The following is a 23,764-nucleotide window of genomic DNA, read 5'->3' as shown; positions in this document are numbered from 1 at the left end:
GAGTTTATATGGTACGTACACTTTGTTGTTGTAAACATGTACTTAAACCTTTAGTACTCCAAATTCCTATTATTTTATCTACATGCATGTTCCTCGTTACAAAGAATTATTGCTTTGCTTTCGTGTAACCTTTATATTTACTTCTTCATAGTACTTTCATTTTAATTTTAAATTACCAACTTTTCGTCGTGTAATGATTATCAAGGTCAATATATAAATGATAAGCTCATAGTATAAAATTAATGATTACTAATAATTGAATTTTTACATTGCAAACTAAACTCGTTAGTGTATGATTTACGTTATAGAATCCATCCCCACATTAATTGTTTTATAAGAATACAATCTTAAACAGATGTAAATTTCATTTATCTACCTCTTTACATTTATTTATAACATACATCCATGCTAATTCATTCCTTTAGCATATTATGTTTACCTATACATTTAATAAATATTATTTACACCATGAGCAATGTTTTTTTATCGATTTTTAGTTATTTTCTTTAAATTTAAATGAATTGTAGAAAATTACATATCAATAAGAGATAAGAGCATTATTAAGAATTAATTAGTATACGTTTTAATTTTAAAAGCTTAAAATGATAAATAACAAATTAACAATATGCGTTTTCATGTGTACTTAAAAATATATAAATTAATATTTCGCAAAGATAGGAAAATAAGAGAAATAAAGGTGTAACACAATTACAAGTATACGGAAATTGCTAGCAAATGCTTATCTGAAATTCACATTTACGTAGCGCTGGGTTGGTATCATTGAAAAAGAACGACTGAATTCTGAAGCATTCCCACGATTCATGATTAACATAAAACAAAAAACAAAACAAAAAAAAACAAAAAAAATAACACACCAGCGGCATACGTAAAACTCTAGGAAACAAAATATATGAGGTTGTATGGAAAAATCGTGATAGTAAACCACTTAAAATATTGATAATACCAAGCAACTAAAATTCATCATGCATTTATTGCCGTGCCAATAAAATAGGAGATACACCTAGAGAGAACGTAGATAGAATAGAGACCAAGAAATGAGTTTATACTATATTATCTATTCAAAAGAAATCCCAGTGCGTTTGAATCCTTACAAGTCCTCATAAAAGAGAGGCATAGGAAAATGGAAATAAAAAACCTTGGGAAGCATTTGTGTCACGTACTTTTCTTTCTCTTTTCATTCTCGGGAGTCGATATCGAGTGGCATCAGAGAGGTTAAACGACCAATCGCTAAGGAACTAAGGAACTATAAATGGGTAGGAGACAGGAAGAAAGCGAAAAAAGTTTAGAAGCACAAGCAACAGCAGATGATATAGAAACGAATTTATATTTGAATCTTAATAAAGCCTTGTAGTTTATTACTTTTTCAAAATTGCACGAAATACCAAAAAGAAGTATTTGGAATTTTGAAAAATGATTATCTGCTTCTAAGAAGCACTAGTAGATATAGTAAACGAGTAGACATATATTTTATTTTTTTACAGAAAAAGATTTTTTAATTTCTATTGTTTGCTTGTCAATATTATAAATTTTCATAGTTCTAGAATATTCTCGTTATATATAAAAATATAAATATTTTAGAAATAGATTAATGATAAAAATAAGGAAGAAGTTTGTATACAAATACGTTTAACTACTCAAACTATCATAATTGATAACTAAACAACAATAATTACTTTCTAAGCTCTTGTATGCAATATATAATGAATATAAAGATATATCGATTATTACAAATACTATATATATATATATATATATATATATATATTTCTTGATTTTGTACTATGAAAGAAATAATGAATTTTTCATTTTTTGAAATTCGATACATATTTTTACTTTACTTTATATACTAAGAAATTTCGTCCGCTCAAATGAAAACTAGTCCTTACTTTAAAAATCAATTATAAATATTTCTTATGCATAATAAACATAAATTGGGGTATTAATTAGTTAGTAAACAAATATATACAAACAGCTGCAAGTTTCTATGATTAATTTAATTGAATTATTATTCGTGAAATATAAGCGAAATGGAATGAATACGTTGAGCATTTCACCGACATTTGCCACTTAAAAGAAATTCCAGTGCGTCCGTTGGTGCACATCAATAGACAGTCAACTCGATTTTCCATGAACAGTGGACCGAGCTCCCCAACCTCCAAAGTTTTCGTGCGACTCCATTTGTGAGCTATTGAATGAGAGAAGGACGGCACACGAAGTCCAATTTCCGAGTGACCAACGAGGAGGTTTGTCAGAGGTCATCAGGAAGTAATGTGCCGACTGTTATATTCTTCAGGGTCTTGAAAGCTGACCCTTTTTTTATTTTATTCATAGAAGTGCAAAGTAACAGTTTTATGATATTGAAATACGATTTGTAAGCATGTAACCTCACATTAGTATCAGATTTCCTCTTCGGAAAGTATTTATTTATCTTAGTATAGTTATTTATCTAAGTATTAAGTTTATATATTATAAACTAAATCACTCTTTTAAGTATCAATTAAATAATATAAATGATTACATATTAACATATAATATAATATAATATAAGAACAATAATATTGAGTTATAAATACATTATAATGTACTAAATAAATATTGCTTACATTTTTAAATCAGAATACTATTATTTGTTTAGCAAATCTGCTAAATTATTAAATTCTAACAAAGACATTATCAAATAAAAAGTGCTATTTTATTACATACAATTGAGCATTAAACAAAAAATCTAAAAAACAAGTCTTAATTTCTTAATTTTATTTAGAAACATTGTACGGAGATATATATGTGAAAATAAAATGATTATCGTAATCTCCTTTCATTGCATTCAATAGGTTTTCAATACATTTCATTTCCTTTCCAAATATATAGATATGTCTGTATTTATGTATTTATTGTCTTACATTTTCTCGCTAATTGTGGTCGAATGAAACGCCATACAGGTCATATATCTTTTTGCATTTATCATTCTGTGGTGTTCATTGGAGGCAAATCAGAAATTATGCCATCGCGTCCAAACTAAACTTCGTTACTGTTAACCCTGTTTTCATTGTAACCACTGTACAGAGGAAGGATTGTATTTATACCGTCGAACACATGTCTAGTATGTACAAATGATGCGACACAAGTAGCGTATATCTCTATTCACACACTCGTATCGAAAGGGACAAAGGAAAAATTGTGATTTTTCCGATGATTACCGCCATGAAAAGCAAGGTGTACGTTAAAAAGTAAATTGTTTAGGGAATAGAGACTATTAAATTTTAATTAATAAAAAGTGAAGCAATTCTAAGAGCTCTGAAAGTAAGAATTAAATTTTTTTTTCACATAAAAATTATCGGTTTACCATGTATTTTTGTCTCAGATACACTTTCTTAAGAGTTCATTTATTGTGAGTTTCACTGTAATTTTTATAGCATTTTTTGTGTTATAAAAAGCTAACTAAAACATTTTCGTTTGATTTTCGAATTAAATTATAGATTATTTAAAATTGTAAATTTTAAAATATTTAAAATGATAAATAATCAGATGACTATATTTAATTTTAATTTATTAAATATCTTTGAAATTTTCACTTCCATAAGCTTATAAGGCATGTATTATGAAGCCTAATTATTATTTAATATCAACTATGAAGAGCAATATTTTGTATGATCCTATGATACTTGATCATATTTAAATCGGAGAAATAAATTTCTAACTTATCGAATTCTATTCTAAAGAATCAATATATCACTTAAGTAAAAACCTTTCTCATTTATCATTAATTTTATTTAATAAAAAAGAGAAAATTCCATATTAAGGATACTTCAAAGATGCACAACGATAGTTATAATAGAACATTCAACGATCAAATTGAGAAGGTCTAGAAAAAATACTTGAGGAAGTTGACTCATAGAGTATATAAAGACATTAAAAAAAAAAAAAAATAATAATTTAAATAAATAAAACAACGAAGTAGGCTTCTAAAAGTTATGGCGTGCTTTGCGTTCAAAAAGTCTGTTGCAGTAATACCATAATCTCGCAGAAGCATGACTTTGTAAATTTTTCCAGCTTAAATATTTATACAAGTAAGAAAACTTTTTAATTGCAATAGCGTTATAGTGAAAATAAAATTTTTATTTATGATATATGGCTTAAGCTATTAGACTGTAAGTAAGTACTTATCAATAAATCAGAGCAGCAATTGCCAATTACGCAACATTAGCTTTATTCGAATTATTACAAAGAATAATAATGAATTCATATTCTACTAATGTACATAATATAATAAATGCTTAATACAATTTTTAAAAAGGTCATTAAATTTTGTAAATTATGTTTTGAACGATTGTTTTATATAGTTTTATATGTATTATTTTGCTTGTATTGGTGTTATAAAGAATATGCTATTGAATAAACGGAATCAAACCTCTAAACTAGAATGCTTCGTAAGTTATTGCGTATGCAGCTACTCCAATACTCAACTGAGATATATTTCTCTGATTTAAATAAGCGAACTCTAGTCCTTGACGTTCGCCTAGAGAGATATAAAAATAAATAAATAAATAAATAAATACGAAAACGAAAGCTCGAGGCGTTGACTATGCACCCACCTTAACATAAAAAAAAGCCCAGATGGAGAAGCTACTGCAGTGAGAGCTGGAATATGAATGTAATTTATCTCCACTATGCAATGTGATGCGAAACGGAGATTTCCTCTAAAATTATACGTTTGTGCTCTTCTGCGATTTCTCCCCGCGCATGTTATATTCACTTCCTTAAAAGAATATTCCTTGCTTCTTCCCGCACTCGCACCCCTACCCCCACACACTCTCACTCTCGCTCCCTCTCCCTCTCGTTCTTCACTAAAGAGAAATGAGGAATTCACATCTGTCTTAGTCTCATTTTCCGTTCTGAGGTTAGTATCTTCTTTCCTCGCTCTCATGCTTTTTCACCTATTTTACTTTTTTTTCGACGAACGCACAGTTCTCTTAACATGAGAAGGTTGTTAAGAGAAACGCGGTCGGCTGAATCAAAGAAATATTGTATCATTAATATCTGCCTTGGAATGCAATAGAAAAGACGGCATGTACCCAACTTCAATTCTTTATCTACAGCATCGTTCTCAAGCGCAAAGAAATCGCTCCCTGGCAAGGTCCTAATGCTTATTTCGCTCGTTTTATTTCTCTCAATCCATATATTCATGATTCGACCCAATGTTTTATGTTTTTTTTTAGATTTAACGGTTGCTACTATTAGTAGGAAATAGTTAAGATAAGAGCAAATCATTGCCACATTCGTGAAATTATGATATCGAGAACAATTATAATTGGCATATGTTTATCAGTTTTATTTTCCCTACTAAACATACCATTTGGTATGACTAAAAATCTACGTTTTTAATACTGAAATATATTATTCGTACGACATCAAATCATATTTTCACGTATTCTTACTATAAGTGATTCTTATTTATCAATACCTAGCATTCAATAGTCACATAAAAATAATAAAAACGAAAAAAGATAAAGGAAATAGTCGTTTGTTTTGTGTGTGTACAGCTTGGTATGTGAGTCCGCATAATCGATCGACGATTACGAGTGTAACACGATAAAATATAGGGCAATGACGTTATGAAAACTCTGTCACGCATTTTATATAATCAACCAGTTAGCTCTGTCAACTGAGTTTTTCTCAATGATGGCCTCAGTAATTCAAGAAATATGAAGCTTTCATAAACTTTAAACTTTATAATGATTATTGCACTTTCTTTATCGAATTACTGCAAAATAAGGATATCATGGCTATTTGGATAAATATAACATACTTTTTCACATAAAATTTTATACATACTAATGAGTGAATAATTACATGAACAAATATTTAAAGTAATAATATTTATAACAGATATTTGTATAAACAAGAATCAAGTAATGGTAACATAGTTTTGAATGGTAAAGAATGGTAAAAGAAATGGTAACATAATATTCTAAATTCTATCCAATTCAACGTCTATTAATAAACAATTTTTGTATACAATTTTAACATTTCAACAACGCCTTGGTTCGTTCATTTTACAGAGAGTAAAGGAACAGACACAATTCGTCGCTCATCTAATTCGTAACACGTCGAATTCGTACGATAGAGCTTCGCAAAAAGTTCGTTTCCGAGACTAAATCTCCTGTCAGATTTTCACGCGTCTTTCTTCATGGAGTGACATGTACCCTTTCTATTTCAGAGACATTATGTATCAAAAGGCGTACCGGTATTTCGAGTTTTTCACGCTTTTCTACTGCTTCGGCATCCCTCTATTTGTTCTCAACTTTTCTCAGTCGACTAATAAGAAGCGACTTACTAGTATACTATTTTAAAATTTAATTTTTTTTTATTTTTTATTTTTTTCTTTAAGAAAGGAAGTGCGACTTTTCCGTCGACATTTTCTACATCAGATTGCGTACTTGAAGCTTTAAGGTATACCGAACGTGTCACCATCAAAAACATTTTGCCAAATAAATCTTTAAATGATTTAAATATTGTATTAAAAAATAAAATTAATTTGTACTAAAATTATTATAATTATGAAAGATTTTATTTTAATTATTGTTTACTTATAATAATCATTATGTATCTTCTAAATTATTTCAATATTAAAAATTTAACTTTTAGGAATATAAATATAAATTTTATAATTTATCATGTGTAAAGTACGTTAAGTACGTATACATACGCTCTTATATAGATAAACAAAATAAAATAGAGATGGAAGAAAAGTAAGCAATAAAGATATAGAAAACTAATCGTATCACGCGATCGACAAAGCAAAGTGATCCGTCGGATTTTAAGGTTCGCTGAGAAGGACTTAGGCACGTAATCCAATATATCCAGGAGAGTGCAAATTTAATCGATCTCTGTCGTGGTTGAATAGAAGTGAAAAGAGCAAAGAAGGGAGATAGAATTATTACACATTATTATCATTTTATCATCATCTTTCCGGACCATTATTACTAGACGGTAAATCAAAGTAGCATCAAATGTACGAGAAAGTGAATTTCATATCTCAGATTAAAAAGTATTTCGATTTTTAATTACTGTTTCACGAACAAAATTAGATTTATTAATTTAAACGATTGAGGTTACCCTATTATTTCATTTTATATTTATTATATTACTATTATATTACTATCAAGACATAATATAAAAATATAAAACGATTATAAATATGAAGTATATTATATTATATCTTATATACATCACTTAACTTTCAATTAACGTAAGTATACCGGAATTCTGATTCCCCAAAATTTTAAATATATTACTTTTTATGTTAACGAACAAATTGTGCACTTACAAACTATTTATGTATATTAAATAAAGAATTTTAGATATTAATAACAACAAATTAAATTTTTGTTTTATTATAATTGCAATTTAATTCTTCAACCTCTTAAATATATATCATACAATTTCGCATAGAATATAATTCAATTATTGAAAAGATTTACATATATCTGACTTTTATATAAGAATAATTTATTCATGTATTTACTAAAATTTAAGAAAGTAACGTATAGCCAACTACTTTTAATTTAATTTAATTTAGCATTACATAGAATCGATTATTAATTCAATATTAGCAATAAATAATTATGATAATTTTATATTTATATTCTTTTAAATATTAAAAACCATATCAATAGCGAAAATATTCCCTTAAAATGAATTAAATATTAGTAATAGTATATATGCAAACATTTTTCTATAAAGATCAAGATAACTCAACGATTAATGCAATATGTATCAGATGAATAATCATTTACTCTGAATAAACCCGTCACTCATGAATAATTATGTGAAATAAAAGTGATAAATAGAACAAAAGCTTGGTTATACTAAAATAAGCATTTTGTGAAATTCAGGCAGATCACAATATAAGAATAAAAAGGATAACAAAGCCGAGGAACGTGATGATTTTCTCAAGTGAAAATACATTCTTGAAATCTAAATGCGCTAACACAAATTTATTTGCTGAGCGACATCATCTTGGTGCAGACTTGAATTTCGATTGAATTTCGACTCCGCTTGAGATAAGGTCTCCTCCTTGACACTATTTCCCCATGGGAGAAGAAGAAAAACGAGGTTGACCAACGTAAATTTCACCCAATAGTAAGGAAGGATGTACAGAAGATGCAATAACTAACTTAACCGAATTTTTCGTTGTTCCTTCGACGAGATCAAACAACAATCTCGTTAAAGGGTTGAATACTGAGATATGTTAAAACTGTTGCGACACACCTTGGAAATTACATGTACATATTAATGATATACTCGAATAAGATGGAACACGTAATCAACGTAATTTCTAAATAATAATTGATAATAGTATGACTAACTGGTTAATAGAAGTATATTTGAGCATTTTAGAGTAGAATGTTGGGCAGCAGAGTGGAAAATCATAATACAATATGATTTATGTTATAAGAAAAATAGGTAGAATAAGTCAATGGCAAGCACATAATTACTGTCAGGTTTGAAGCAATTAATAAAGATAATGAAGTAAGCATTTCTAAAGCGATATTTGATGTATGAAAATGTTGAACTTTTGCAAATTACAAAGTCATACCATATGATCTAAAATTGAAGATTTTAAAATCTTACCTATATTTCGGATGAATACATAAATCGAAAATTCTATTTTAATATTTGGAAATTTATACGGAATCGTTTTAAACAAAAAATCAGAATATACAATATTAAATACTTAACGACAATTTACTTAATATTCTAAAAAATAATTAAATCTGTTAAACATTCAAATCTATCAAAAATAAACAAATTAAGACTAAAATATATCGTTTCTTAGTGTATATGAAACTAAATACAATATGGATACATGTACTAATAGAATTTGTAAAGAAAAAAAAAAATTATGCAGTATAGAACATCAATGATGTCAAAAGTATGTCGTTCTTGAAAAAAGGCAAAGATATCTGTAAAATGCGCATAAACAATTTTTAATAGCAAATTTTTCAAGCCATGATTTGAAAATTTTATTTTTGACAAAAAATAAATTAGCATTTCATTCGGTACCATTTTTATAATTCACTTAATTTTTGTACTTCACGATATAATTAGAAAGCTGTAAAAGAAATAATGTTGCGAACCTTTACATTTAATTATTTTTTAATTCTATAAAACATCGGAAATATGTACTGTATATTTTTTCATCATACACATAATTCATCTAGTATAATTATTTTTGAACTATATGATGAGAATATATATATAAAAAAATATATCCACTTTAAGTTTTGACATTAAAAATAAATCCCTAGTTAATTTTCATTATAAATATTATACTAAATGAAAATTTATTAAATTAAAAAAAAACTTTAGAAATCATAAATTTTCCTAATTGATGAAAACAAAGAAATAGAAAAACACCAGAAACCTATTTTCATGCCAAACAAATATTGAATCTTCATCAGTAATTAATTTCCCAACGCATTTCTTTATTTACGGTACCGCAACACACCAGAATCTTTCAGCAAACTCGTACATCTGTTTTCGCTCATGGCACAAGAAATAAACTGTCAACCCCGTCATATCATGCATATGCATTGAACTGCACATGTACTCCGATTGAAAACTGACTCATACGTTCTCTCCCTTCACCGTCAGTACTAACTTTTGGGTGATTTTTCACATTTCGTTCTCCTTCTCTCTACGTACACAGATATAAATAATCGTGTCAAAATTATGTATAAACCATATTACAGTCAAATTTCTAGTGTTCCTTTTAGATTAAGCATAATTTCATTTTGAAGAAAGTAGATTTTTAGTCCCATAAAACGGTTTCTCCAAATTCTTGTTTCCAAAAACTTTCAATACTTTTTTTTTAAAACGAATAGCATATTATATTTGAATATTCAATTACAAAGCATTAATTATCACCTTTAATTAGGTATCGCGTATCTACCGGAAAACATATTGATAACAAATCACTTTCAATAATAATTGATATAGGGCTTCCAAATATACAATTATCTAACAAAAGTTTATGTAACGAAATTAAAAATGAATCCAATTTATTCAAAAAATTAATTACTATCATATTGTCTCATGAATATGGACTATTCAGGAAAATAATGAAATAATTAAAAGTGTAAAATAAATTTGTAACTGTCGAACTTGTGTGATATGAGCTTAAGATAATTAAAACAAGCCAGAACTATGCTCATATACAGGGGCTCTTAAAACTGCTTCATAATTCCAACTGTCGAAGTGCATCGAAAACTCCTAATTCTCTTCATCAATGTCACTTGATTTCTATTTTATGTATATATATATATATATGGATGCCGTTTTATACAAGAGAATAACACAATAACTATAAGAATAATTATTTGAAATACGAATCGAAAGCGAATGGGAGAGAGAGAGAGAGAGAGAGAGAGAGAGAGAGAGAAATTAGCGAGAGACTATACAAAATAGAAGAAAAAAGAGAAAACAAGAAAGTATTAAATGTAACAAGGTATAGTAGAGATTTTGAGTAGCTTTCATTGAGCCTTTTTTGTTCACTTTTGTCGGTATTATATATTGCTAAATGTGACGTACAAGCGCGAGCGAACACGAATATAAAAGATAAGTAGAGTAAGTTCAACGTCAATTTTTCTTAACTCCGTTAATAACGTTCTCTTTTAGAGAGTGTGTGTGTATATATATATATATATATATATATATATATATATATATTATACTCCTTTTTCTATACTATTGTAATATTTGACTTATGTATTAAACATGATTAAATATAAAATAGATATTGAATATGATTGTCAATTCAATTATTCTTCTAAGATAATATTACATGTATACATAAGTTTTGTTATACTTCGAGAATTAAACAATTGTTAAAAGATATGAATGGATTCTTTATTACATTGGATATTGATGAAGATAATATTTAAAATATAAATTTAGTAATATTCACTAATATGTATTATTTATCACGTTACTTGTAACATTGTAAAAGTGTTTTTTTTTCATGCATTACTATTTAAAAATGTAGATTTGAGTTATTAATATTTCATTTTTACATTAATAAATTGCGATATTGTTTAAAAATAATATCAATGCACTAAAATAAACATATATTCAATGTAAAATATAAAGAAAGCACTGTTAGATTTTTAATGGCTACAAGTTGTTGTAAAAAATTTATTTCATATTCAAAGACATATTTTTTTTAATATACCTTATGATGAAATGTGGACATTAAAAAAAATTAATTTATTATATTTGTTTATCAAAATACTTAAATCTAATTAGAATAAAATATTTATAATCAAGGTTCTCTTTTTAATTATAACATTTAATAAAACGTAAATATGTCGACTAAAATAAATATACTATTAATTAGAAAAAAAAACAATGTTTTAAAATATTTTTAATAGAATATTTTCAAAATATTTCTTAAATAAAGTTGCTTATCTTAAAACTAAGAAACTTAGAAATATATGATTGTAAAAGAAAAGGAAAAACTGAATAACAGAACAAATTTCCTTCCTACTAATGTATGAATTAGTAATGATGCATTCTATATTTATAAATAGAAATAAAAGAACAAAGGAATGGGGAGGAATGAGACAGTAGTGGAGAAGAGAAAAGTTGAAATAATCATCGCAGTTAGCAATTTTCATAAACGAATACAATTATTACCGAGAGTTTTGCAAAGGCAGAAGAATAGGCTTGTTGACGGTGCACGAAGCAGCTCCTAACGACAGCTGTATCTCATTAAACAGTTTTTGTCACAGGCGTGCATACAATGGAACTGTTTCCCCGTAATTACGTGTATCCAACTCGTAAACCGTTAAGGCGACTTGTCTTCTCGCGGTACTGATTATTTCAGTGCACTGAATGTCAGTTTTTCCATATTTCATCAACAAAAAAAATTGGAAAGAAAATTGTGGTCAATTGATTTATGAATAGCAGTGAAAGAATACAAATACAAATAAAACACATTACCTTAGGATAAATAAATGTGATTTAGACTAAAATATATGACAATACTTTGTTAATTTACTAGAAATAATATTTTTACATAATAATAATAGTTTTGCATAATTCGATATAATGAAATAATATTGCAGTTGCATCAAGCAGTAAGTCAAAATTTGAAAGCAAATTATACACGTTCATGAAGCCACGTTAACAATAGTAAACAATGGAAACGATATAAGAAATGCATGATGGTGTTTCCCTCATATTGTAACTATTTTCACTCGCATCCATCACTTCATGACTTTTGTTAACTTTCAATCCATCAGCACATAAATTTTGCACATACCAATGGCCCTTTTCGTTCATTATACAAATAATAATGTTGCATGTACGCACTTACATACATATATAATATTATTGGCAACTAATTGGAATGAAAATATAATAGATGGAAGTTAAATAATTATGGCAAATATTTTTAGTTAATCTGAATTATTTACATATATTTATCCAAAAATCAATGTCAATAATAAAAATACTCTTAATTGCAACACACAACATTTTTAAATATATTAAAAAATGTATTTTTATTATATTAACCTACGTTATTATCATTCATCGTATGCTTTGAAATATCCTTGATATGCAATTGTATTCATATACGCAGTAACAAGATGAATAAATAAGTGGCAAAAAATCTAAAGTTGAAAAAGTGTGTAAGAAGCTTTCGAGTTTGCTTGACGATACGTCGAGTTTTTAAATTGAATGTACGTACAAGTGGTTTAATTGAGTTTCTGCTTCGCTATAAGTAGTTTCATTTCATGCTTTTTTAACTCTGAAAGTGCTCGTAAAATAAGGTGAAAAATAAAATACTTCTGTGTTCACCAAAGAGTTCGCCAAAAATGATGCGGCCATTGATGCAGCTATCGAATGAAACAAAGAAGTTGATCTTATCATCTTATAAGCTAATTGAGTAAGAAATAAGAAAACGAAAGACAAATTTGTATATTTTTATAAATTCTATTCAGTCATTATAACTTTATTACACAAATCGATTAATGAATTGATTAAATCAAATCAAATTAAATTAAATCAATCAATCAAATCAAATTAAATCAATTACATCATATAATTTTAATAGGAATCTTTTTATAATATGTGTGCTTAATTTTTGTACCCTTAAACACACACTTACTACTTCTATATGCAGCCATACTATCATAAATATGCGGATGTTTTAATTCACACAAGATTATGTGCGTAAAATAAAAGCACAATTGTGCATTCGAATGCATGTTCGTGTGTACCTTTAGACTGAAAGACTTTATGCACTTGACAAATGAACAAAAATATATTTTCGTACTATGACGAATGAACATTTTATACAAACTAATATAATATTAATATGTACTTCAAAACCACGTATAATTTGTGTATTTTAAACTTTATAATTTTAAACGAACTTGACACTTCAATCTCTATACCAACAAGTACTTAGAAAGAAATACTTATTCATCGTATTCACTCAGATAATTTATTAAAATTAAATATCAATTATAAATATATTCGATATGAGGATTTAAAAATTTCTATATTGCATAAAAAAATTTCAATGACGTGTACAAAATATACAAACCATTAAAATTTAAAAAGTCAGTCCTCTTAGAAGCTTTATGCTTTAATGCCTCTGACGGCGAGTGTCTGTTATGGATAACAAGTGTTTAGAGCGCTTGATTTTAATTAATTAGTTAATTAATTAATTTATCGCCCGTTCAAACAAGAAACGTTAAATAGAAAGGAACTGCACAAGCGTACTTTCGTGAACAAAGGGGCTTAGAGGGCTCGTTACATTATAGGGTCAAAAAATTGATTTTTGTTTTAATTAAATGTTAAATAATAATTAAGTCTTCGATAATATATTACTTAAGTTTTAACTCAAATCATATTCTGAATACAAATCAGAGAAGACGAACACGAAATTGGAAATTAAATCACTAACACCTTCAAATGACATTTTAAACAAGTTGATTTGTTCGAATAAAATTGTCAAGCCTAATAACACAAAAGCTAATTAATTAATTAATAGATTAATTAATCTATTAGTGAAAATGAAGAGAATTTTCAAGTTAATATACTTTTATTTCCGATAAACTTAAAATATTTATTAAAAAAATCATAAAGAATACTTAATCATTTAATACATAAACTCGCAATTTATCAATAACAATCATCTATTTTAAATTTAAAAAATTTTTATTTTTAATTTTTTACGAAAATCGTGATTTAACGCTTCCGTAAGTACTAATATTCCAAATTCAATTTCATGAATAAACAGTTTAACACTGTATTATTATAATGCTGTTTAACATTTTCCTCTTACTAAGATTACATATACTCAGATAAGATATAAAAAATATTCAGCTGTATTTCGATCATTTCAAATATAAATAAAAGAAATCTATTTATTAACCCTGCAAATAATAAGACCTTATACAATCAATTACATTTTGATGTTTCACGCAACGAACCAACACAGTGTAATTATATTATTGATACAAGTAATTTGGCAATAAAATAAGTACAAACATTAAAAAATATTTGATTATCTTTTTATCATGAACTATTATAATTTCATTAATTTAATTAAAAAAATTTATTACAATATAATGTTATAATACAGTAAGAAATATTTGAATTTTTTATCATCTAGAAAGATTTTAAAGACCAATTAAAAATTATGAACTTGTACAGTTATTATTTACTAGAATAGAATAAACATATAATAATAACAATGATAGAAAGCCAACAAAATAATTTTATTTAAAAGTCAATTTATCTTTTCTGCAATGATTTGAATGTACTCATTGAAGAAGTTGTGCAGATATATCCATAAGAAAATGTATGTAAGAGAAAACGAGAAAAAAGAAAAGTATAAAGTCGGAGGTGGTGAGACGTGATAGAGTGGCAAAGTTTAAATGTTCTTTCAGACTTTTTATAAACTATTTTCAACAACAATTCACAAATTTAAAAAAATCACCAGAAACTTCAAAAAGACATACTCTCATTAAAAAAGAAGGCATAATAATAGTTTCCAAGTTAAATGGCAAGTTTATACTTTCCGTGCAAATATTAAAAGTACTTATTGAAGAAGTAAGACGGTAACTTATATAAAAACAGGGGGGAGAGAGAGAGAGAGAGAGAGAGAAAGGTAGAGCATAAAAGTCAAAAGTGATGAAACGTGATAGAGTAGCAAGGAAATTTGTACATGCTCACCACCCTTCTCATGACCACCCTCATTCACACAGTCAGTCAGTCAGTCAGTCAGTCAGTCAGTCAGTCAGTCGTTCGGTCGGTCGGTCGGTCCGTCGGTCCGTCGGTCGGTCAGTCAGTCAATCAGTCAGTCAGTCAGTCAGTCAGTCAGTCAGTCAGTCGTTCGGTCGGTCGGTCGGTCCGTCGGTCCGTCGGTCGGTCAGTCAGTCAATCAGTCAGTCAGTCAGTCAGTCAGTCAGTCAGTCAGTCAGTCAGTCAGTCAGTCAGTCAGTCAGTCAGTCAGTCAGTCAGTCAGTCAGTCAGTCAGTCAGTCAGTCAGTCAGTCAGTCAGTCAGTCAGTCAGTCAGTCAGTCAGTCAGTCAGTCAGTCAGTCAGTCAGTCAGTCAGTCAGTCAGTCAGTCAGTCAGTCAGTCAGTCAGTCAGTCAGTCAGTCAGTCAGTCAGTCAGTCAGTCAGTCAGTCAGTCAGTCAGTCAGTCAGTCAGTCAGTCAGTCAGTCAGTCAGTCAGTCAGTCAGTCAGTCAGTCAGTCAGTCAGTCAGTCAGTCAGTCAGTCAGTCAGTCAGTCAGTCAGTCAGTCAGTCAGTCAGTCAGTCAGTCAGTCAGTCAGTCAGTCAGTCAGTCAGTCAGTCAGTCAGTCAGTCAGTCAGTCAGTCAGTCAGTCAGTCAGTCAGTCAGTCAGTCAGTCAGTCAGTCAGTCAGTCAGTCAGTCAGTCAGTCAGTCAGTCAGTCAGTCAGTCAGTCAGTCAGTCAGTCAGTCAGTCAGTCAGTCAGTCAGTCAGTCTCTCTCTCTCTCTCTCTCTCTCTCTCTCTCTCTCTCTCGACATTCTCGACACAGCTAAAGCTCACATCACTTTTTTTCGTTCATTTTCATACCTCGCGTGAGTGATGCTCTTTTTGTCTAGTTTTACTCGAGCTCTGGAAGACATAATGCCCACGTGTTACGCAAAAGCAATATTAATATTTTAAATTCAATTTCAATTCAATTAAAGTTAGACTCGGGCAGGTTGAAGCTGGCAATACACGTATACACGTGCGAGACCACAGTCACGAATAGCTAAAATAAACTTTTGCAGGATTATGTATATGCCTCAGCTACGCGCAATTGTTGCATTTCGATTTCAGTAGTCCTCGAAACACTACTGTTTCACATTATTCCAACTGTCTCCATTTTATCCGGTTCTTTTTTACATGTATATGTATGGCTAGAGAACTGACGATGAGTGCCAGGGGCGAGAATGGCGGGGTCAAGCACTTCGTCACTTCTAGTATATTTTAGTATTCGCCGAACGGATTTAATCTTTCTGCAGACTGCGCACTGAATGTCGGAAGAAGGGACGCCCGTAGTTAATGCAACTCATTTTATGTAGTTGCGGAAGTTGGCACGAAAAGTTTATGCCCGGCCAGCGAGTGTACATTTATCGCTGTTCCCGTCTTGACGTTTACGATTTTTTCCCCCTCTTTTTTATTCTTGTTTATTTTTCAAGAGCATTTAAATTCTTAATAAACTCAATCATAAATCATAATTTACGATTGCAGGTGTTTTATTGACTTAATGAAGTGTGAAGCAATTTTTTTCTTTGTAAAGTGCTTGTCATGTAATTTGTTAAGCCTTGAATTTTTCTTTATTTATAAATGGAAGGTAAATTTACTAATAAATTCTTCCATTGAATAGTACTATAATTTTCTCCATCTTTTAAAGTCGCTTTGCCTTTCTTCATACAACATATACAAGGACGCATAAAGCCTTGGTCAAAAACAATAATTCTTAATGCCATTATATTTTATTTACAATTCACAATAAAAATTATATCGGCTTATAAATAATTTAATTATAAATGTATAATATTCAGATTTACAATATTACGTTCAATTAAATATAAAACTCCATGAGTTACTAAATTAGTGATAAATATGCCTATGACATTCTTGTTCAATATAATATTAGAACTATATCATCCACGCGTTCAAAACGATCAGCCAATTAACCAATCTGAAGTCAAAGTTGCGCAACCGTCCATCATTGCATACTTTATGCAAACGCAAAATCTATCAGTTGTGGACTAAAATTCACTGAATTAAAAAATTCTATTATAATTGTAATATTAATGTGGCGTTAATCATCCAACATGTTACTATTTTACTTTAAAATCTAACAAACAAAAACAAAATCAACGACAATGCGACAATAATTTAAAATGGAATATAGTTAATAATACTTAGTACGAAGGATTATTTGCAAATAATTCAAGTATAAAATATTTAAAAATATATATTATAATATGTGCTCGTATAGTTGAAATCGAATTTATCAAATTCAAAACATATATTTGAACTTATTTGAACTTAGAGACAAACATACATATTAGAAATTAATCTAAAAATTTTTTAATTTGTTAGAAAGTACCTATATAAATATTATAGCCAAACATTTTAGATTCCGAATAATTTGATTTAAAAATTTCATTTATATAAAATAATTCTAGTAAAACAAAAATAAAGCATTTTAAAAGTCTGTTATCTTAATATGTATACACATCGATATCATATAAATCTATATTAATACATCTACACGACATATTTTCGTAATTTTGTAATTATTATATACATCATAATAAAATATACATACTTCTTGTAATTAGATTTGAATTTCAAATTGAAGGTGGTAAGTTATGACACTATTAGAAAATATAGTTATCGACCAATTTTGAAAAACTCACTAATACTAAATTTTAGTATTATTTAATATACATTTCTGTATTAAATTTAAGTGATACATATATAATAATATTTTAATTTAAATAGATTCGGCTGACTTGGCTTTGACTTCACTACTTGAAATAATGCATTGCTACATAATAACTTGCTTTAACCGAATAAATTTATCATTCACGTGGAAAAAAAACTTACTACCGAAGCATAATGATAATCTTTTGATAACTTAATTTTTTATTTAGCAGTTATGATGGCCGACAACGGAATATAATGACCCATTGGCAGCTACACAAAACCAATTATCGAAATGCTAAAGCTAAAAGAACCAAAGCAATAAAAGTTACGTCCATAACTAACTCGAGTTTCTATGTTATCTTACACAGTTTTCGGCGTACGTTGGAGGTGACGACGTGAGTTTTCATTTCGACTGAAATGCTCGTATGTCACCATTCTTATTGGTGATGATGTACATGTGAGGATGGTAAGTCTTTCTCATTAGCAAATCTACCCAGCTCGTTGATACATTTTGGTTAAATTTTTGCCGATTTTACACAAACTATTCTGTAAGTAGGAAATTTAAAGTGAAAAAAGAAACTAGATATTACATCATTTTTGTACATTTTTTTTTTAATAATTTAACTGTTTTGATAATTTACGGGAAAAAATACTTATATTCTTATATTCTTCTTAATAAAATATTTATAAAAATTCAAAGTTACAATTTCAAGCTTTAAAATATTATGCAAATACAAATGTAATCAATATTCTACGATAGCAATTTAAAATCTTCAAATTTCAAACTTTAAAGATCTTTAATTCGAGATATCTTATCATTAGATATTTTTGGTTTTATTAATAAAGCAATTTATCAATTTTGAATGCTAAGTGTAGCATGATTTTTAGAATATAGCAAAAATATTTTATTATTAACGGAATGGAAAAGTATAAAATCGTACGGAGATAGTGGCTTATAATTTTGGCTTATAACGTGATTTATAAATCTTCTTAAAAGAAAAAAATATTACTCATTTTTTTCTATTCCCATTTTTCATTGATATTAAAAAAAAAGATAATAACAAAATCTTAATATTGAAAATTGACTTTTCGCTATACCGAAGATACTTTTTTTTTTATTTAAAATATTTACTCAAAACAAATGAATGCTTTTAATTTTAAAACACATACAAAGAAAATGGATAAGAAAATATTTACTTTCAAAATTTTATCAAGAATTTCTTGAATGTTAAATTTTTATTACGAATAATAACACGATGATACTTTTCATCTAAAATACTTCTTAATAAAAATTATAAAGGAAAATATAACTAATAATAAGATAATCCAAATATTATTCATAAATAAAAATGCATTACATACTTCAATAAGGCTAGAAATGTCAATGAAGTAATAGTTTTGTCAAGTATAAAAATAAAAATTTTGATAGTACTTAAGTTTTTGCTTTATAATCTGACCTCGGAATTATTATAATACATTTAAGAAACATTGAGTAAACCAGTGACAATAAATATAATTAAAGACAACGAAGAAATATAGCGAATAGATAGATGCGTGTGTAACATCGGCAACAAGCAGCTAAACAGACGGCCAACCTGATTTCCGGCGGAGCCAGCAGTTCATGTAAATATGAATTTCCGATGAGCGAGTTAAGGAGGAAAGTGGTGGTAAGTGAAAGCAGCTACGGCTGTCATCCCCCGTGGGCATTTTCACTCCCCGCACGTATTTACTTTGATTTGTCAAGCTTCCGGTAAGTTAGTTATAGTCAGGAGTGCAAGGAAGCTGCCACTAACTGGACTCTACCTATCCTCGCCAACTCCAGTTTCGAGAAATTATAAATTTACGGACGATTATAAGAGTGAACAAATCTCGAAGCAAGTCGATTCCAATTGTGTTGTGTATCATGCTAATAGCGAGATTTACATTGTTCTGCGCGATATAAAACTTGAGGTTAATTAAGCAATGAACATATCGACATTTTATATAAATTATTGAGAAGTTATTTGCTAATTATGTGTACCGGTATGAATTCGATATTACCTTAGATCATGTCAGCTTCTATAAGAAAACATTACTACAGTAAACGATTAAAAATTACAGTATGTCTTTTTAAACATCAAAGTTGGCGTGGCCTTCAGTAGTGCTTGTTATAAAAGGTATAAGATCCCCATAAAAGTGAATGCCTGCAATAATAACGTAAAAGCACGCAGCCATTGTTTGTCGTCGATCAATGCGTCGGTGCCTCCAGTTCAAAGCCATAATTCCTGGAGTATCGAAAATTGCAAACAACAATTATTAACGATTAAATAAATCATAACGAAACACTTAACAAAGGCAAGTAGGTTAATCGTAATAACGAATAAAAACGAAAGAAATATATAATTGTTTTGAAAATTAAGCGCTTCGTCAATGAAAATAGAAATACAAGCGCAGCAAAATGGAAGGCAATATAACATGCGCATGTAATAATTCGTAACTTAGTTTTTAAAATGAAAAGGCCAAAAGGAGTCGCCATAAATGTGTATAAATTTATATTATAATATATTATATTATATTATATATTATATAATAAATATATAATAAATATTATATAATAAATATATTATATAATAAATATATTATAATATAAAAATATATATAAACTAAATACTATAATTAATAACATTTAAAGCTCATTTAAGTATTCTATTCGGAATAATTACAAAATACAAAGGCAGCCAATTAATGCGGCATTAGCACGCTCGATTGATGTATCGGTCGTACTGGCCATCACCTTCAAAAACCACGTGTGATCGTAATCATCAAAAATACCTATAGATACATCGAGTCACATGCAAGTAAACCCAACTATTTCAGTCATAGAACCATCTGGAGGAGTGGCATCAACATTTAATAACGAGCCAAAGAGCTTTTGCGTATTTCGCGAACGAAAGCGTCGTGGCAGCCATCGTTGTTTACTAACACTTCCCCGGACTTGATAAATCAATTGAGCCTAAGCACGCACTTTTGTTACGCTCGAGCCACATTTCCTACGTTAATGCACGCGTGATTTTCGCTCATTCTCTGTCCTTCATCGCTCGTGATTACATATATTTTAATCTTCTAACCGAGTCGACCGACCGCAATACGCAGGGGTGCGTTTGCCGCTCGCGGTCGACTTAATAAATGCGTCACACCGTACGCCCAGGCTCTCTTATTCGGTAAACTCGCGCGCCTGTGGGAATTCTTCGGGGTTGAGTGTTTAGGGCGAATAAAGAGAATTTTCTAGAGGGACGTAATTTACAAACTTGACTTTTCGTTGCTCCAACAACTTTGGTCTTTTCAACTCCGTTTCGCAGGCTATTACAAATTTTTAAACATTATTTGAAATATATTTTCTCGTTTAAACAAACGAATAATCCAATAATGCAGGATATGCTTATAATCGAGTGTTGATTCACGTCAACACTGAGTCATGATTCAGGATCGTCTACATTAATGATTGAAAAGAATGATATTTTTAATAATTACTATATAGAAATATACGAGCAATTTAAAAATTAATGTTTTTATCATATATCTAAAGAACTGAGCACTAAATTAGTATTACAAAATAGAATGAACATTAGATGAAACAGCAGAGGCTTGTTATACTTTATTGTCAATTTAACAAAAGTTTACTTTTCAAATATATATCCAAGCAAGCTAATCCCTTATCTCCTAAAGTGTGCTGCTTATCCGATACAAAAATGCACTTCTTTTCTCAATCGTATTAACATAAGTAATTTAAAATGCATTAATTTGTAAATAAACAAAAATTTTACATTACATAAAATTTCCTCTGCCGGTAACAAAAATTACCCGCTTATTCGAGTCTGTGTGTTATTTAGCTATTCACGCGTGCCACGTTCGCATAATAATAAACCTAAATCCATGAAACATACGACGCTCGCGCGCGCCGATCGCTAATTTTCCGAAAATCCCCGGCATGTTTGATCCCTCTGTTGAGCTGAACTTGGTAATCTATATAGATAATAATACCATTGATACATATAGTGATACAGATATTAGACCTCTACGTGCATAGGTACCACGTGATGTCACAAAGTCGTTGTTTATTATGAAGAATACATTAAGCTCGTAAAAATAATATGTAGACTTTTATTTATGTACAATAGTCTATAAATTTAAACTAGATTCTTTCTTATCTAGATAACTTTGTTATATATCGTCAAATAAAGTTTATATCTAATGTATTTGAACGTGAAATATAAAAACTATAAATTGAGCCAAACAGACCATCTTATTTAGTTGCAATAGTTTAGAAAAAGATTTTTTACTTAAAATAACAAATTGTTAAATAACGAATCGGGTGTTAAATAGAAACAATAAATATGAAATTGAGGGAAATGATACAAATAGAATTATAATTTCATGTATATTTATAACATTATTAACTTGTCAAGTAGATTTCTATTATTTTGAAACCGGCGTTCACTAATTTTCCATTTAGTTACGTAGTCACTTAGTTTTCTCGTCCTACTACGATTATTGGTCGATTGCATAATGTGTGCAAAAAATTAACTAATTTTTAAATAAAAAAGCTAAGTGTATAGCTTGAGTAATTAAAAGAAACTACTCGTCTAGTGACCTTTGCTCACTAGATACGTATTAATTGGACAAAAATTAGATTTCGGATTGATATTTCGCATCAATGATTATCTCGTGAACTCATTCGCATACTAGTACAGGGAAAGAATGGAAAAAGCGAGCGATTGGAAAAATGTTTATTTGCCAATTGTAGCCGATAATTGAAAAAAGGCTTTGAAAATAATCGACCGTAACGCAATGAAAACTAATATTGCAACAGTTTCAAAATACTTGACTGTTATTTATATCAACTTTTGTTTAGGTAATTAAATAATATAGAAGTCAATAAATAAATCAATCTTTAAACTAGTAATAATAATTTAAATTGCAAATAGAATTGCATCGGATGGAAACAAATTGCTTAAATGAAAAACCAAGCTGTTCACGAGTATCGTAATTAAACTCCAATTATTGTGCTGAACACGCGAACAAAGGAATTTTACCAATGCATGTGCAAGTATAAAAATGTACTTCTAAAGAACGAGGCATAACTTGTGTTGCAAAGTCTCGATTTTGAACGCTCAGTCAATTGCAATTCCGGATCCGCAACAAGTTGAGAATCCAGAGTTCCGAGACGTTGTCTTAGAGACCAAGCTATTGGTTCTCACTCTCTCTCTCTCTCTCTCTCTCTCTCTCTTTCCGTCTGTCTGTCTTTGTAACCCAAACGTCGCACGGATAGAGGCACCGACCCCGAGACGAGCGTTAAGTTAGATTAGGTCGGACTGTTGGTGCAGGCTTTCACACACGAAAGTGCCGGCGCAAGGTAATGAACAATTGAACGAGCGGGAGGCGTCGGGCCACGCTCAACCCTTTGTTTCCAGATAATGGATAAACGATGATCGTCGATTCGATTGTTTCTGTTGTTGCACGCGCGACAAGAGCAGAGCGAGCAGGCAATGCAGCATGAAGCGGCTTTCCGTTACGCGAGCGTGTAATTCCATTCGAAATGTGTAGAACGACTTTCATGGTCCGCGTTTTTCTCCCCTTCTCGTCCGTCGTGTTTTCTTTGTTGCTTTGCCGGTTTGTTTTAAGAATAACCATTTAACATGTAGATAATTAGAATACGAAAACTAAACTATTTGAATGATTCTCTCGTTTGCTTAATAATATCGTACCTATGATCGATCATTAGACACGC

The 23,764-nt window shown here is 29.3% G+C and overlaps 1 protein-coding gene across 4 annotated transcripts in view; it reads right to left on the bottom strand.

The window, feature by feature from the left end:
• Positions 1 to 23,764, bottom strand: part of heph (polypyrimidine tract-binding protein 1 heph) — a 272,954-nt gene that overhangs the window by 53,340 nt on the left and 195,850 nt on the right. The gene's annotated exons all lie outside the window — the stretch shown is intronic.

This window comes from Ceratosolen solmsi, unplaced genomic scaffold (genome assembly GCF_000503995.2).
Source record: "Ceratosolen solmsi marchali unplaced genomic scaffold, CerSol_1.0 scaffold47, whole genome shotgun sequence".
Classification (NCBI taxonomy): domain Eukaryota; kingdom Metazoa; phylum Arthropoda; class Insecta; order Hymenoptera; family Agaonidae; genus Ceratosolen; species Ceratosolen solmsi.
Note: the sequence above shows the minus strand (reverse complement) of the source record. Positions and strands in the feature narration are given on the sequence as shown.